The 17,616-nt window shown below is 34.5% G+C and overlaps 1 pseudogene; it reads left to right on the top strand.

Annotated features, from left to right (window-relative positions):
- The first annotated feature begins 1,554 nt into the window (after window positions 1-1,554).
- On the top strand, window positions 1,555-17,231 carry LOC138342107 (uncharacterized; annotated as a pseudogene).
- The last annotated feature ends 385 nt before the right edge of the window (window positions 17,232-17,616 follow it).

Genomic DNA, 17,616 nt, shown 5'->3' with positions numbered 1-17,616 from the left:
GGTCAAGAAAAGATTTAACAATTCTTACAAGGAACACCGTTTAGATTTTTTTATGATTTGCATAACATAAAAATCAAATGGCATATGTTACGACATATATTTCTTCTTGAAACTGAAAATGACAGGGATGACATATTTGTTAAAAATGTAAATTGTACAAAGTTACAGCTTGGGTTAAAAGAATTTGTTGTTGTAATCGGTCTGAAATGTAGACCAATTTCTTATTTTGTATATGATCTTATCAAAATAATTCATACAAACTTCATACACATTTAATATATCATTCACTAACATATACATTATTTCAATTAAACCAAAAGAATATAGATTCTATATAAAATGAATACAAAATATATATTATAATTTCAACAGAAACATATATTGTAAGTTCAACAAAATATAGACGTTCATACACAATTGATATAAGTTTCTTATAAATTTCATACACAATTAATACAACTTTCATACTTCATCAGTACACAGAATTATATCTTCTTACTTTTTGAATATTATCTGAGCAGGTTTTACCATTAAATACAAATTTAATATAATTTTCAGACACTATTCATACATTTGTAATACTTCACCTGTAGAAAAAATTATATCTAATTATTATTTGTCTAGTTAATAAAGACACTGTACGTTTTTCTATTTTCTTCATAAATCAATTAACACGCGAATCTTCAATTTAATTACAACTCAAACACATTTATATTTACTTATCGTTTTTCAAAATATGCTATACGTAACCTGATTGTTAGTCCAAAAAAAAGATCATAAAAATTATATTTTAGATCTAACAATAACAAAAAAAAATTGGACACTTTTATACGTGTACAAAACTACAAATATAATTAAAACCAACAATTCATAATTAAAACAAATAAATCATAATTAAAATCAATATGATGAATTCCACTTTCCACCATGTTTAATTAATATCGACACAATGTTGTCCATCAAATCAAATCAAATTGTTTCCAACGCCAAAATTTATTCAACTACTAATAAAAAATGAAACTAAAATCTGCAGATCTAAAAGAAAATTGTGAAATTTTAGAAAACAAAATGATATGTACATTGATGCCAATTGGTAGAGCTTTTCAAGGAATTAAAACATAAATTAATATCATTTAAACTAATTTGAGAGAATTAAGGCAACTAACTAATCTAAAAAATTTTAAAATCCCTTAAAACGCGCTAATTTATTAACAGTAATTAATAATTATATTTAATTTATTTAATAAAAGATCCCATTTTCCATTATCAATTTGTCTGTTTTTTTAAATTTATTTTTTATTTTAACACCTCTTTTTAATAATTTAAAATTAACATTAAAAATATTTTTTTTAAATGCTATAGTTGAGATGTTAAATGTTATACAATGAAATTCAAACTCTAATGCTATAACTTGAGAATATTACTATAAAAATGCTATATACCTAATTTACACATTAATTTACTATTTATTCGTCTTTTTAGCCAAGTATTGTAAATACTTAATTGACCCATTTGTTAGGCATTTTTGAATGGAAAATTACTAAACTACACTACTTTAATTTATCTAATTTCATTAATTCCCTACTTATGTATTAAATTATAAAAATCCTTTTTTTATTTCAAATGATACTAATTAAATTTTATACATTGGAATATTAAAAAGTTAGTTTAACCTTACCAAAGTAAAACAGAACTTACCTTCCCAATATCTGATTCCTTTACCCCAAAAAATTCAACTTCCCCAAAATTTCTGCCTTTCCCAAGATTTTCACCTTCCCCAAATTTTTCTCCCAAATTTTTCCACCTAATTTCAGTTAAAAATTGTAAATCAAATTTGAAATTCAAATTATTCTAAGGATTATTATCAATACTCTTCCGAATTTGAGTCCTAAATCAAGTATATCATCATCCACATTACTATTTTTCAATTTTTTTTCCATTTTTTTTTAGAATTTTCTGTGATGGTATATCATCATCCACATTGATATTTTTCAATTTTTTTCTGCTTTTTGTATTTTCTGTGATTATTGTTCAAAAACATTTATTGTTGATTTTCATAATCGAATTCTATGTAGATCTGGGTTCTTTATGGTTGTATCAAACTATGGTCATGAAAAAATCAAGCTCTAGCAAGAAAAATTCTTCAAAAAACAAACATGCATCTACATCTAAAGACCCGAAAACCCAAAAAAAGAGGGGTAGAAAGATGGCACCTCCTATTGTTCGACCAACATTACCTACGGTATGTAAATTTGTTTCCCGTGTACATCATTATTTTCAAGTTATTTCTTTAGTGTGTTGATTCTGATTGTTAAGTGTCGTTTATATTGTATATGAATTTTTTTTTTAGTTAGTCTGATAAATTAGTATTAGTCTAAAGAATTCTATTAAGTATCGTTTTAATCTTATCATGATTTTTGTATATATTTGTTAATATGTTCAATTATTTTTATTAAGTATCATTCTTTTGTTGCTCATGTTAGAAGGATTCTTTGTTTTATTTTTACTTATATTTCATATATATTAAGGTATCAAATAATAGTATATGTCTATCATACTGTCATACATATGTTATTTAAGTATCATATTTATATGAATTATTGATAAGAATATAAAAATTTATGTATCAAATTTAAATTGTGAATTTGAGTATCTTTTTATGTGTTGGACATGAAATTTAATGTATCACAGAAATATATTTAAATTTAATATTTCGTTTATATATAGTTTCAAATAGTATTTTGTAAGTATCATGTTGACCTGTTTATTTATATTTAGTATCAGATGAATTGTATTAAGTATCATTTCAATCTTATCATGATTTTTGTATATATTTTTTAGTATGTTCAATTTTTTTTATTAAGTATCATTTTTTTGGTTCTCATGATATAATGATTCTTTGTTTTATTTTTACTTATATTTGGTATATATTAAGGTATCAAATATCAGTATATGTGTCTCATACTGTCATACATCGGTTATTTAAGTATCATATTTATATGAATTATTGATAAGTATATAAAAATTTAAGTATCTAATTTAAATTGTGAATTTAAGTATCTTTTTATGTGTTGGACATGAAATTTAATGTATCAAAGAAATATATTTAAATTTATTATTTCGTTTATATATAGTTTCAAATAGTATTTTGTAAGTATCATGTTAACTTGTTTATTTATATTTAGTATCAGATGAATTGTATTAAGTATCGTTTTAATCTTATCATGATTTTTGTATATATTTGTTAGTATGTTCAATTATTTTTATTAGGTATCATTTTTTGGTGCTAATGATAGAATGATTCTTTCTTTTATTTTTACCTATATTTCGTATATATTAAGGTATCAAATAATAGTATATGTGTATCATACTGTCATACATCTGTTATTTAACTATAATATTTATATGAATTATTTCTAAGAATATAAAATTTAAATATCTGTTGGACATGAAATTTAATGTATCAAAGAAATATATTTAAATTTAATATTTCGTTTATATATCGTTTCAAATAGTATTTTGTAAGTATCATGTTAACCTATTTATTTATATTTAGTATCAGCATTAGGCAATTTTTAGTATCATTTAAAACAGTAATATTATTATATGCGGTCAAAGTTTATAAGCTTTTTATATATGTTAAAATTTGATATTGTAGAATATGAATTACGTCATTAAACATATTCCAACTAAAACATTAAAGTTTGGTCCAATATACAACACGAATTTTATTGAACACTTAGTATCATCTATTAAGGTTGAAGGTATGAATTTATTTAAAGAAATAATTTTGCACCATAAATAAATATCCCTAGATGCAATTACCAAGGCCAAATTATTAAGTGTTTATACTTGTTAGAGATTGAGCATGATAATGTAATGACCTGTTTAGTCGTTTTGAGCAGCAGATTTTATTTCTGGAAAAACAGGCTGAGGCGACGGACCCCACGACGGACAGTCATGGGCACGACGGACCGTCGCAGGGTCTCGTTTCAAAACACTTAGAAAATATGAAATTGGGTACTGAAAATCGACTCTCTGAACTTCGTAACGAAATGGCAGGACGGACCGTCACATGTATGACAGACCGTCACAGACTCTTTGGTGGAAATTGAGTCTCTGAATCTTGCGACGACCTGCAAGACGGACCGTCGCAGGCACGACAGGCCGTCGCAGGTTGCGTAATCCCAGTCTGAGTCGGATTTCCTTAATTATTTTAAGGGACGTTTTTGACTATTCCTGCTTTAATTATATAGTTAGTGGGTTAATGTAATAAGTCTAATTACTTGGGGGTTAAAAGAGGTAACCTTAAGTTAATTAATGGGTTATTATTGTCATCTTTTACTCTTAATTATATGCTAATTAGGGTAAAAGAAAGAGGGTTTTGAATAAAGAAAATAGAAAGAACAAGAGAAAGAGAGAGAGAGTCGAACGAGAAAGAGGAGAAACGAAGAGAAACAAAGCTTGGGAAATTGCTTGCTTGATCACTAATCTTCAGTGGAGGTAGGTTATGGTTTCTCTTACGATATTCGTAGTAAACTCTTAATAGCGAATGATATGTATTGATAATATTGTAAACCCTGCTATGTGCTTAATTGTATGCTTGCATGAATGTAATTATATAATTGTGATTATATAAGCATGATGAAGTTATTGAATCCCAAATCTTGCAAAACCCTAATCTTTTTGTTAATGATGAGGCCTTGGTATAAAGGAAGGCGTGATGAACTAAAATAATGAGATTGATGATGCCTTGGTAAGAAAGAAGGCTTGATGAATTGATAGAAGAAGATTAGGGGATCGGGTGTCACGAACCGACACGTAGACTTAGGGGATCGGGTGTCACGAACCGACACGTAGATTTAGGGGATCGGGTGTCACGAACCGACACGTAGATTTAGGGGATCGGGTGTCACGAACCGACACGTAGATTTAGGAAATCGGGTGTCACGAACCGACACTAGATTTAGGGGATCGGGTGTCACAAACCGACACGTAGATTTAGGGGATCGGGTGTCACGAACCGACACGTAGATTTAGGGGATCGGAGTGTCACGTTCCGACACATAGTAGTAGGGGATTGGAGTGTCACGTACTGACACAAGAGGATTAAGGAATATGAGGGAGCGGAGTGTCACGTACCGACACAAGAGAAATAAAGATAATGAATCTTGAAAGATGTTAATATACTCAATCTAATGAACATAAATCCCAAATGAGTATGGTATTGAGGCTTGAGTCCTCATGTGTGAACTTGATGGTAATTGTTAATGAGATAGTACTTGCTGTTGCTACATGTTGAGTATCATAGTTGATTTTACGATATTACTTGGTATATATTGATTTCTATTTTGAGTTGGCCGATGATATCTATTCAGTACCCGTGTTTTTTACTGACCCCTACTTTTATGTTTTCTTCTTGTTTATTTGTGGAGTGCAGCAAACGTGTCGTCATCTTCGACTCAACAGTAACTCTAGCCAAGTCTTCATTACTCCGGATATCAGGGTGAGCTAATGCTTCTAGCTTGGACTGGATCTTTCTCTTCATGTGTTGATGCCTTGAAGTTCCGGCATGGACTAGCTTTTATGTATTTTTAGCTTCTTAGAAACTCTTAGATGTAGTAATTTGAAGTAGATGTTCTTGTGATGATGACTTCCAGATTTTGGGAAATAATAGTTATTGAATTGGTTTTTATTAATGAGTTTAAGTCTTCCGCATTACTTTATGTTGATATTACATTGAAATGTTAAGGTTTAGATTGGTTGGTTCGCTCACATAGGAGGGTAAGTGTGGGTGCCAGTCGCGGCTCGATTTTGGGTCGTGACAAACTTGGTATCAGAGCATTAGGTTCGTTGGTCTCATCACACAAGAACGATTCTAGTAGAGTCTTAAGGAATGGTAGGGGGACGCCTTTACTTTTATTTGAGAGGCTATAAGACTTTAGGAAAATTCCATTCTTCTTTCTTTCGTGCTATTACTTGGGTCCAATTGGTATCTAGGTGATATAAATTGGTATCTGACCATCTTCACTCTATTTCGCAGATGGTTAAAACTAGAGCAACAACCACGCCAACACCAGCACCGGCGGAACAGGGTGCGTCTGAGCCAGCCACTGGGACTGTAGCTAGAGGAAGAGTAGCGGCAAGAGGCCGTGGTAGAGGTCGTGGGAGGACGTCCTCTAGAGGAAGAGGACGAGCACCTAGCCCGTCTGATACTAGGGCGGTGACTCCTCCACCGACTGAGGAAGTGGTAAGAGAGGGTGAGGAAGGGGAGAATGAACAAGTGCAAAATGAGGGATTTCCACCCCAACCTACCCCAGAGATAATCAATCAGGTTCTCGCTTATCTTAGTGGGTTGTCTGATCAGGGTCAGGCCCCTCCAGTGTTTTCTGCACCAACATCTCTGGTTTCAGAGGTACAACATGCAGCCACTATGGCTCCTCGTATGGATGCCTCATTGGACATAGGCACGTTTCCACGTCTGACTATTGGGCCTATAATGACAAATGATCAGCATGAACTTTTCAGTAAGTTCTTGAAATTGAAACCTCCAGTCTTCAAGGGTGCTGAATCTGAGGATGCTTACGATTTTTTGGTTGACAGTCATGAGCTACTACACAAGATGGGTATAGTAGAACGGTTTGGTGTTGAGTTCGTGAGTTATCAGTTTCAAGGGAACGCCAAAATGTGGTGGCGGTCACATGTTGAGTGTCAACCAACGGAGGCACCACCTATGACTTGGGCCTCATTCTCTAGCTTGTTTATGGAGAAGTATATCCCCCGGACTTTGAGGGATAGGAAGAGGGATGAGTTTTTGAGCCTAGAGCAAGGTAGGATGTCGGTCAATGCATATGAGGCTAAGTTTCGTGCACTATCCAGATATGCCACTCAACTTTGTTTTAGTCCACTAGAGCAGATTCGTCGTTTTGTGAAGGGGTTGAGGTCAGAGTTGCGGATTTCAGCCTTACAAGTAGCAGCTACGGCAAAATCCTTCCAAGAAGTGGTAGATTTTGTGGTAGAGGTGGAAGGAGTGAAGCCAGATGAATTCACCATGGCATCGACATCAAAGTGGTTTCGAAAAGGAGGTGAGTTTAATGGTTCTTACTCTAGAGCACAGGGTTCCGGAGGTTACTCAGTTCGACCCATTCAGTCTTCACTACAGACTGTAGTTGGGGGTCCACCTCAGACCGGTCAACACTTCTCTGAGAGACCTATGCTTGACTCTAGAGAGTGTTATGGATGTGGGGAGACTGGACATATTAGGAGGAATTGTCCAAAACAGAGTTATAGACCCCCAATGGCTAGAGGTAGAGGTGGTCATGGTAGAGGCCGTTATTCTGGTGGACGTGGTGGTCGAGGTAATGGTGGTCACCAAAATGGTCGAGGTGATGGGCAAACTGGAGCCGCTACATCACAACATGGTAGGGGCAATGGACAGACAAACGATAGGGCCTATTGTTACGCTTTCCCTGGGCGGTCCGAAGCGGAGGCATCTGATGCTGTCATCACAGGTAATCTTCAGGTTTGTGATTGCATGGCTTCTGTATTGTTTGATCCTGGATCCACATTTTATTATGTATCTTCCTCATTTGCTAATGGTCTAAATTTACATTGTGAATTACTTGATATGCCTATTCGTGTTTCTACTCCGGTGGGTGAGTCTGTGGTAGTTGAAAAGGTATATAGGTCTTGTTTGGTGAACTTTGTGGGGAGCAACACTTATGTAGATTTGGTTATCTTAGAAATGGATGATTTTGATGTAATCCTGGGTATGACTTGGCTTTCTCCGCAATTTGCGATTTTGGATTGTAATGCTAAAACGGTGACGTTAGCCAAGCCTAGGACAGATCCGTTAGTGTGGGAGGGTGACTACACTTCCAATCCGGTGCGTATTATCTCCTTTCTTCGTGCTAAGAAAATGGTTAGTAAAGGGTGTTTAGCTTTCTTGGCACATCTCAAGGATGACAGTACCCAAGTACCTTCGATTGAGTCGGTTTCGGTGGTCCGTGAGTTTCTGGATGTGTTCCCTGCAAATCTTCCTGGTATGCCACCAGATAGGGATATTGACTTCTGTATTGACTTGAACAGGGTACTCGCCCCATTTCTATACCCCCTTATAGAATGGCTCCCGCGGAGTTAAGGGAGTTAAAAGCCCAACTTCAAGAGTTGTTGAGCAAAGACTTCATTAGACCAAGTGCATCTCCTTGGGGTGCTCCGGTTTTGTTTGTAAAGAAGAAGGATGGGAGTTTTCGGATGTGCATAGACTACCGGCAGTTGAACAAGGTAACCATAAAGAACAAGTATCCTCTTCCTCGCATTGATGACTTGTTCGATCAGTTACAAGGTGCTTGTGTTTTCTCTAAGATTGACTTGAGATCCGGCTATCATCAATTAAAAATACGGGCAACGGATGTGCCAAAGACCGCTTTTAGAACCAGGTATGGGCATTAAGAATTTGTAGTGATGTCTTTTGGTCTTACGAATACCCCTGCTGCGTTCATGAGTTTGATGAATAGGATTTTTAAGCCATATTTGAATCTCTTTGTGATTGTATTTATTGATGATATACTGATATACTCTAAAAGTAAGGAGGAACATTAGGAGCATTTGAGAATGGTATTGGAAATGTTGAGGGAGAAAAAGCTTTATGCCAAGTTCTCTAAGTGTGAGTTTTAGCTAGATGCAGTGTCCTTCTTGGGGCATGTGGTTTCTAAGGATGGGGTGATGGTGGATCCTTCTAAGATTAAGAGAGTGAAGAATTGGGTAAGACCTACTAATGTGTCAGAAATAAGGAGCTTTGTTGGTTTAGCTAGCTATTACCGCCGATTTGTCAACGGATTCTCTTCCATTGCTTCCCAATTGACAAACTTGACTAAGCAGAATGTTCCATTTGTATGGTCGGACGAGCGTGAAGAAAGCTTTCAGAAGCTCAAGACTTTGTTGACTACTGCACCAATTCTCACCTTGTCAGTGGAAGGTAAGAATTTCATTGCCTATTGTGATGCATCCTATTCGGGTTTGGGTGTAGTGCTAATGCAAGAGAAGAATGTGATTGCTTATGCTTTAAGACAATTAAAAGTGCATGAACGTAACTATCCAACTCATGATTTGGAATTGGCCGCGGTAGTGTTTGCATTAAAGCAATGGAGACACTATTTATATGGGGTTAAGTGTGAAGTCTATACGGATCATCGTAGCCTACAATATGTCTTTACTTAGAAAGATTTGAACTTGAGACAGAGGAGATGGATGGAACTACTGAAGGACTACGACATCACTATTTTGTATCATCCGGGGAAGGTGAATGTTGTAGAGGATGCTTTAAGTAGAAAGGCAGGAAGCATGGGAAGTCTAGCTCACTTGCAAGCTTCTAGACGCCCATTGGCTAGAGAAGTTCAGATTCTGGCTAACGACCATATGAGATTAGAAGTAAATGAGAAGGGAGGATTTTTAGCTTGTGTGGAGGCAAGATCCTCCTTCCTTGACAAGATTAAGGGAAAGCAATTTAATGATGAAAAATTGATCCGGATTCGAGATAAAGTGTTGAAAGGAGAGGCTAAAGAAGCGACAATCGATGAGGAAGGTGTTTTGAGGATTAAGGGAAGGGTATGTGTACCCCGCGTCGATGATTTGATCAACACTATTCTGACAGAGGCTCATAGGTCAAGGTATTCGATACATCCGGGTGCAACCAAGATGTACCGTGACCTAAAGCAACACTTTTGGTGGAGTAGAATGAAGCGTGATATTGTGGATTTTATTGCCAAATGTCCAAACTGTCAACAAGTAAAGTATGAACACCAAAGGCCCGGAATAACACTTCAGAGAATGCCCATTCCTGAATGGAAGTTGGAAAGGATTGCAATAGATTTCGTGGTTGGTCTTCCAAAGACATTAGGAAAGTTTGATTCTATTTGGGTAATTGTTGATAGGTTAACTAAGTCTGCTCACTTCATTCCGGTCAAGGTGACTTACAATGCAGAGAAGTTAGCCAAACTTTACATCTCGGAAGTGGTGCGATTGCATGGGGTTCCACTCTCCATTATATCAGATAGAGGTACACAGTTTACTTCTAAGTTTTGGAAAACATTGCATGCGGAATTGGGTACTAGGTTGGACCTTAGTACTGCGTTCCATCCTCAGACTGATGGACAGTCTGAGCGAACGATTCAAGTGTTGGAGGATATGCTTCGTGCATGTGTGATAGAATTTGGTGGTCAGTGGGATAGCTTCTTACCCTTAGCAGAGTTCTCCTACAACAATAGCTATCACTCAAGCATTGATATGGCCCCATTTGAGGCACTATACGGGAGAAGATGTAGGTCTCCCATTGGGTGGTTTGATGCATTTGAAGTTAGACCTTGGGGTACTGACCTTCTGAGGGAATCGTTAGATAAAGTGAAATCTATTCAAGAAAAGCTTCTAGCGGCGCAAAGTAGACAGAAGGAGTATGCAGATCGGAAGGTTAGAGACTTGGAGTTTATGGAGGGTGAACAAGTCTTGTTGAAGGTTTCGCCAATGAAAGGGGTGATGCGGTTTGGTAAGCGAGGTAAACTTAGCCCAAGGTATATTGGTACATTTGAAGTACTTAAGCGAGTAGGGAAGGTGGCTTATGAGTTAGCCTTGCCTCCAGGGCTGTCCGGAGTGCATCCGGTATTCCATGTGTCGATGTTGAAAAGATACCATGGGGATGGAAACTACATTATCCGTTGGGATTCAGTTTTGCTTGATGAGAATTTGTCTTATGAGGAGGAACCTGTTGACATCCTAGATAGAGAAATTCGCAAGTTGAGATCAAGGGAGATTGCATCCATCAAAGTTCAATGGAAGAATCAACCCGTTGAAGAAGCCACTTGGGAGAAGGAGGCAGATATGCGAGAAAGATACCCACATCTGTTTACAGATTCAGGTACTCCTTTTCGCCCTTGTTTTCCTTCTTGTGATCGTTCGGGGACAAACGATGGGTAAATTGGTATCTATTGTAACGACCTGTTTAGTCGCTATGAGCAGCAGATTTTATTTCTGGAAAAACAGGCTGAGGCGACGGACCCCACGACGGACCGTCATGGCACGACGGACCGTCGCAGGGTCTCGTTTCAAAACACTTAGAAAATATTAAATTGGGTACTGAAAATCGACTCTCTGAACTTCGTAACGAAATGGCAGGACGGACCGTCACTTGTATGACGGACCGTCACAGACTCTTTGGTGGAAATTGAGTCTCTGAATCTTGCGACGACCTGCAGGATGGACCGTCGCAGGCACGACGGGCTGTCGCAGATTGCGTAATGCCAGTCTGAGTCCGATTTCCTTAATTGTTTTAAGAGACGTTTTTGACTATTTCTACTTTAATTATATAGTTAGTGGGTTAATGTTAATAAGTATAATTACTTGGGGGTTAAAAGAGGTAACCTTAAGTTAATTAGTGGGTTATTATTGCCATCTTTTACTCTTAATTATATGCTAATTAGGGTAAAAGAAAGAGGGTTTTGAATAAAGAAAATAGAAAGAACAAGAGAAAGAGAGAGAGAGTCGAACGAGAAAGAGGAGAAACGAAGAGAAACAAAGCTTGGGAAATTGCTTGCTTGATCACTAATCTTCGGTAGAGGTAGGTTATGGTTTCTCTTACAATATTCGTAGTAAACTCTTAATAGCGAATGATATGTATTGATAATATTGTAAACCCTGCTATGTGCTTAATTGTATGCTTGCATGAATGTAATTATATAATTGTGATTATATAAGCATGATGAAGTTATTGAATCCCAAATCTTGCAAAACCCTAATCTCTTTGTTAATGATGAGGCCTTGGTATAAAGGAAGATGTGATGAACTAAAATAATGAGATTGATGATGCCTTGGTAAGAAAGAAGGCTTGATGAATTGATAGAAGGAGATTAGGGGATCGGGTGTCACGAATCGACACGTAGACTTAGGGGATCGGGTGTCACGAACCGACACGTAGATTTAGGGGATCGGATGTCATGAACCGACACGTAGATTTAGGGAATCGGGTGTCACGAACCGACACATAGATTTAGGGGATTGGGTGTCACGAATCGACACGTAGATTTAGGGGATCGGGTGTCACAAACCGACACGTAGATTTAGGGGATCGGAGTGTCACGTTCTGACACATAGTAGTAGGGGATCGGAGTGTCACGTACCGACACAAGAGGATTAAGGAATATGAGGGAGCGGAGTGTCACGTACCGACACAAGAGAAATAAAGATAATGAATCTTGAAAGATGTTAATATACTCAATCTAGTGAACATAAATCCCAAATAAGTATGGTATTGAGGCTTGAGTCCTCATGTGTGAACTTGACGGTAACTGTTAATGAGATAGTACTTGCTGTTGCTACATGTTGAGTATCATAGTTGATTTTACGATATTACTTGGTATGTATTGATTTCTATTTTGAGTTGGCCGATGATATCTACTCAGTACCCATGTTTTGTACTGACCCCTACTTTTATGTTTTCTTCTTGTTTATTTGTGGAGTGCAGCAAACGTGCCGTCATCTTCGACTCAACAGTAACTCTAGCCAAGTCTTCATTACTCCGGATATCAGGGTGAGCTAATGCTTCTAGCTTGGACTAGATCTTTCTCTTCATGTCTTGATGCCTTGAAGTTCCGGCATGGACTAGCTTTTATGTATTTTTAGCTTCTTAGAAACTCTTAGATGTAGTAATTTGAAGTAGATGTTCTTGTGATGATGACTTCCAGATTTTGGGAAATAATAGTTATTGAATTGGTTTTTATTAATGAGTTTAAGTCTTCCGCATTACTTTATGTTGATATTACATTGAAATGTTAAGGTTTAGATTGGTTGGTTTGCTCACATAGGAGGGTAAGTGTGGGTGCCAGTCGCGGCTCGATTTTGGGTCGTGACAGATAATTTAGATGAAGAGATTCACATTCGTCATGCCAAAGGGAATGTGTTGAAATTTAGTATCAGTGAATTTGCAATTGTTACTGGTTTGAATTATAATGGTAATGTAAAGGACTTTACATATCCGGACTCAAAAACCAGTAGGTTAGTTGAAAGATATTTTCTTGATACTAAATATAATGTTAACAAACAAAGATTGGTAGACCGGTTTATGGTAGGTCAATGAAAAATTATTGAGGATGCCCTTCAGATGGCTATACTTTATTTTATCCATACATTTTTGTATTCTCAACTTGATAATACACCAATTCCTGGTGAAGATTTCTATATGGTGGAAGATGGTAGTTACCAACAGTTTCCTTGGGGTATAGTTGCTTTTGAAAAGTTAATGAAATCTTTTCGTAAAAAGTACAAACCCTCCAAAAAGTTGTATTGATTGAATGGATTTCCATATGCACCTAATATATGGATTTATGAATGTGCTTCTACGATAAAAATCGATATTGCTGTCAAAGAAGGAAACGATATACCGAGAATTTGCAACTGGCAAGTTGTTGGTTTGAAGCCCAAGTTTGAGTTTTTTATGGAAACAATTTTTTCAGAGGTAATTAATTCAATACAACATTCTTAATTATTTAGTTTTATTATGGCATACAACTTTAATATGTTTATTGTCATTAATTAATTGTTATTTTTTTTAGATTGAATGTTCTAACATTCAGCCAACTCCTGAGGAAATATCATCTCTTGGATTACCAGATATCAATTATGTTCCTCCAAACCAATCAGTTTCATCAATTTCAGATAATGATGATGTGCATCCGGAGGAGGTTTCTGGTTCTGAAGACTTCACAACAAAATCTCCATATATTTTGTTAAAGAGAACATCAAGAGGTGTTCATGTAGGAACAACAACACCAAAACGCAGGAGAATAAAGATTGCACATCCACATAAGTATGATCTATCAAGACTTTCAAAAGCATAAAAGGAACCAGATCAGCAACCAAATCATTCATTCCAAAATTCAGAACCACAACAAAAAGAATCTGAGAATGTAACTGGTGTTGGAGTTTCTCCAAATTCATTCAATGAAAAAACAAGTTTGGGCAGTTCAGAAATTGATGATTTGAAGAAGTTCATAAAATCTTATGTACGTAATCAAGCAATTTAAACTCTTATATGTTTTAGTGTTACTATTTATTATATGTTAATTTTGATTATAGGTTGACCAAATATTTGGAGATCTTGATAGTAAAGTTGAAGCTCTTGAGGCATTAATAAAGAGTAACCATTCAGAATTGTTGATAGCTATTGCTGCAAGAGGAAACAAATCTGAGAAGGTGATATTTTGATTTTTTGTTATTTCTTTCTGATTTTCTAAGTGACGTTTTTATAAAAAAAAAATTGAAGGATACGGGAGGAGTCTCATGCCACACATGATGGATGATTCTGTGGCGAAAGAAAATGTTGGTACACAATTCAATTCTAGTAAATCTAATAAAACAACTGTTTCACATAAGCATATGGATTGTGCAACTGTAGACGATGTTGCTGAAAAACAAAAGGTATCTTCTGAAGATGTAACAAAGATATTTAAGTATATTATACTTAATTTATTTGAAGATACCTTAATATTTTTGTGCATTAGAAAGTTTAATAAAGTATTTTTTGTATGTTTGATATTATAATCCATCAATTTTTATATCTAATTGTGTATCATTGATTAACTAATTGTTTAGTTTTAAAATATAAAGGATGATCTAAATCATGTATTTGATGTATACTTTAATTTATAAAATTGATTACTTTATTTTTTAAGTATCACTGACTGCACAACGCACATTAATAGAATAACTCTAATCATCCGATTGTTTTACCAAAGCATACGAATTTTGCAACTGTTGATGATGTTGCTGAAACTGCAGTGGAGGTTGGAAAATAAACAGAAAATGTAATGAAGGTAATAAAAAATTTGATACTTAATACACTGATTGATACTTTATTATTCATATTCTGCAATAAAGTATCTTTTCAGATGGTTGATATCTTATTCCATCAGTTTAATAAAGTATTTTTTTATGCTTGATACTCTAATCCATCAATTTTTATATGACAATTGTGTATCATTGATTAACTAATTGTTTAGTCTGCACAACGCATATTAATAGAATAACTCCGATCATTCGATTGTTTCACCAAAGCATATGAATTTTGCACCTGTTGATGATGTTGTTGAAACTGCAATGGAGGTTGGAAAACAAGCAGAAGATGTAATGAAGGTAATAAAAAATCTGATACTTAATACATTGATTGATACTGTATTATTCATATTCTGCAATAAAGTATCTTTTCAGATGGTTGACACCTTATTCCATCTTTTTATCTTTGAATACTGTATGTCATCATGAATCGCCTTTTTTTTACAGTAAAAAAAATATGATGTTATTAATCATGAATTTTGATTTATAAATTATTCTATAAATTTATTATTTTATTTTAAGTATCGCTGAGTGCATAATATATATTAAAATACAAACAGATATTATATTTGTTCAAATATTATTATTTATTTTAGATCATGGTGCTGACATATTGAAAAAACAAGTTGAAAAAAATTAGTATATTTTAACTTGCATAAGTTATTGAAAATATAGTGTGTTTGTTAGCTATTTGATATGACAGGATTCAACCTCATCGATCTCCTTCACACCTGAAAATGAAGGAATGACATTGGATGTCAACCAATTGGATGCAGTCATTCCTCTACAGCTTACCTGGAGTGATGATTTGTTATCGGACAGTCAGCTACCCTCTCAGCTTGGTGTCAGTGATGTTGATACCAAAACTCCTTCTCATCGTAACAGGATGTCTTCTAAGGTTTTGCAGTCTCCCCATGTGCATTCGTTTGAATCAACTGATAAGGGCAATGACAAAATAGACGATCATATCCGTTCATTTACTCTATTTGATGATTGCCGAATCACATCTTCTGTATCGCCAGATTTAATGCAAGAGTTTTTACATTGGATTAAAAAGTCACTCCTTAAATCACACGCCAATAAGTAAGTTTTTATCAATAATGTTTTTTTTATAAAATTGTTTTCTTAAGTAATTTTTTTTGAATTAAGATTATTTATTATAGGAAACTTGATGATGATAAATATAGAGGTAAATCTTTTAAAATTTGGCTTTGATTATATGGATTTTGTTGTCGCATTTCCTATTGACAAGAACTGATTTTATACCATGTCACATCCAATGAAATGTTGGACGGATCAGGTACATTATGCAAATTATTTAAATAATACAATATATAGATCGTTCATATAATTTAGAGATCTATTTACAAATTTATTTGTACCTATATTCAATCTTTATTTATTTTCAAAAGTGCAGATTTCATATTGTGTTGTTTTATATTTGTAACAACATCTAGATGTGATTTTTTATTATCTAATGAAGAAGTCAAAATTAAGAGGCTTGGATCAATACAGATACACTACAGTCAACTGCTTGTTTATGTCAGACATCAACATTGTATATAATAGGTATTATTGTGCACCTGTTGATGAATATCTGACTACACAACAACATATTGGCCGTGGTATTTCTATAGCTGGTTATAAAGGTTTATAAAATACATTATTAGTGGATTTTTGATACCTGCTTCGTTACCTTGGCATCTAGTTGATGAGGTTTATATTCCTATTAATTGTGGCAAAGATGTTCATTGGGTGTTGGCTGTGGTTGTTTTGAAGAAAATGTTAATACGTTTGTATTACTCAGCTTGTGGGTCAAGGAAAAGAGTGTCTCTTGAAGAGATTAATCATTTGTCTGTAATGCTTCCTAACTATCTACAGGATAACGGGTTTTTTTGATAAACAAATAGAATTAATTGGTTATCATTGGAGGCGTACAAAGACAAGGAAACAGGTGAACTGTTAGGTCCTCAACATTCATTTACAGTTGAATATGCGCAAGAGATTATGCAACAACAAAGTGATAGCCTGTATGTATTTGTGAATCAATTCTTTTTGTTTGAAAAAATGTTAGTTTTTAGATTTTCTTTACATTCAAATCCTTTTTAATATATCTTTTTTTTAGTGATTGTGGAATGTTCGTAGCTGCTTATGCAGAATATTTGAGCGACGAAATCAAAATTTCATCCGTTGGTCTTCAGAGCGACTATCTTCGCAACAGATACAGAACATTGTTATTGAAGTATGGCATGGACAAACACAAGGATGGATATGTTAGTCATAATGATGATCCAACAAAGCCAAAGGGCGAGTTTTCTAAACAGGCAGAAGATGCATTTGTTGATGTTGATTAGTTAGGCTTATATTATTTTTGAACTATTATTGGAACGAAATATTTTTTTGTTTTACATACTTTTTTGGTTCAATATTACTAAGCATTTTATAATTTTAATAATTTATTTTATCAAAATGCTGATGATACTATATTAAATTTTTTCAACAACATAACTGTTAACTTATTTACTAAATTATGACACATAATTACTTAGTTAAAATTTATTAATTATTTGATAAATACCAAGATATGAAACTATATTATAATCAGATACGAAGTAACAATAGAATTCTTATGTTAGTATCAAAAAATAAAATTAGTATATTATTAAATAATGTAAATTATTTGTGTTCTGAATAAGTAGTATCGTACAAGAGTTTGAATAATATACTTATATATATACA

The sequence above is a fragment of the Solanum lycopersicum genome, chromosome 2 (assembly GCF_036512215.1).
Source record: "Solanum lycopersicum chromosome 2, SLM_r2.1".
In the NCBI taxonomy this organism is placed as follows: Eukaryota; Viridiplantae; Streptophyta; class Magnoliopsida; order Solanales; family Solanaceae; genus Solanum; species Solanum lycopersicum.
Note: the sequence above shows the minus strand (reverse complement) of the source record. Positions and strands in the feature narration are given on the sequence as shown.